At 49.6% G+C, this 1,601-nt stretch overlaps 1 non-coding gene across 1 annotated transcript; it reads right to left on the bottom strand.

Annotated features, from left to right (window-relative positions):
• Positions 1-904: 904 nt before the first annotated feature.
• Trnat-ugu (transfer RNA threonine (anticodon UGU)) lies at positions 905-979 on the bottom strand. The gene has a single exon. It is a non-coding gene; the product is annotated as a tRNA-Thr (tRNA).
• Positions 980-1,601: the final 622 nt, after the last annotated feature.

Genomic DNA, 1,601 nt, shown 5'->3' with positions numbered 1-1,601 from the left:
TTCCTTCCCCATCCTTCCCTAACCCGAGCTTGCGCTCCGTCTCTAATGACCTCGTTGTCGACGGGACGTTAAACACCACTAACTTAACCTAACCCAATGACTGCTTCTGACATTTAGGCAGGTCGGATACTTTGTGACATTTCAACTTGTTCTTGACAATGTCTATAAAGCTGAAAACATGATCGTATGAAATAAAAGAATAGCAATACACCCCGAAGAAGGCGTCTTGCAATAGTACCCGAAACGTGGGAATTTTATAGTTGACAATGAGGTCACAAACCCAGAAGGATTTTACTGACTGAAAAGAACAGTAATTTACAGTTTAATTGTGGAAATTTCTTTGAAAACAGTCGCTCAGAAACCGGGAAATCAGTGAGACCGCTGTTATATTTGCGAACTCGTGTACTTGCTCTGCTTTCTGAGCGAGTACATCTGTACCCGACAACCGGCTCGGGTGACAAATGGGCAGCGCCGGAGCCACGCGAGTCGAGTCCACGGGCACACAGAGACGGTGAGTTCGGAGATGACATCGCAGGACTCGCCGACAACTTTAAAGCGAGTATACGGAGTTCATTTCTGATCTCTGCAGTGCGACGAACCTGGGACGAAACCGTCGCCGCTGAGGCAAGTCCGTAGATCGTAGGGACCGTGCGCGTTGCAGATGTTGCGGATAGTGCGAGCTGTGCAGTATGCCGCACGGCCGCCTCAGTTACTCCGTGGTGGCGGCCCACCTGCCCAGTGCTGATAGCCTCTGCCAAAAATCATTTTTCTCTCCACCTTCAAGTGGGCGTATTTCCAAGGGAACTCATTTCCAGTCATACGTCCATATGACCTGATAATTAAATGGACACCCTAGCTGCAAACAGGCGTTGATGTACTTCATTGGGGACATGTTGAAAATGTGTGCCCCGACCGGGACTCGAACCCGGGATCTCCTGCTTACATGGCAGACGCTCTATCCATCTGAGCCACCGCGGGCACAGAGGATAGTGCGTCTGCAGGAACTTATCCCTTGCACGCTCCCCGTGAGATCCACATTCCCAACATGTCCACACCACTACATTCGTAGTGCGCCTAATAGATGTTTGCCCATCATACTCATTACTCGTGGCAGATTAATCTACCAAGTCCCGTACGAGTTCGGACATAGCGTGTGCGTTCGCACAAGAAGATGGTCAATGGCCGAGAAGCCATATTTTAACTATATACGAGTATGACGGTAGTATCTGTTCCCGAAAGAACAGTTACCGTGGATGACCATGCAGCTTTGCTAGAAATGAAATGATAATTAAATGGACACCCTAGCCGCAAACGGGCGTTGATGTACTTCATTGGGGACATGTTGAAAATGTGTGCCCCGACCGGGACTCAAACTTACATGGCAGACGCTCTATCCATCTGAGCCACCGCGGGCACAGAGGAGAGTGCGTCTGCAGGGACTTATCCCTTGCACGCTCCCCGTGAGATCCACATTCCCAACATGTCCACACCACTACATTCGTAGTGCGCCTAATAGATGTTTGCCCATCATACTCATTACTCGGTCGGGGCACACATTTTCAACATGTCCTCAATGAAGTACATCAACGCCTGTTTGCAGC

The sequence above is a fragment of the Schistocerca serialis genome, chromosome 6, assembly GCF_023864345.2.
Source record: "Schistocerca serialis cubense isolate TAMUIC-IGC-003099 chromosome 6, iqSchSeri2.2, whole genome shotgun sequence".
Taxonomy (NCBI): Eukaryota; Metazoa; Arthropoda; class Insecta; order Orthoptera; family Acrididae; genus Schistocerca; species Schistocerca serialis.
The sequence above is the reverse complement of the archived record's forward strand: the minus strand, read 5'-3'. Positions and strand labels throughout refer to the sequence as shown.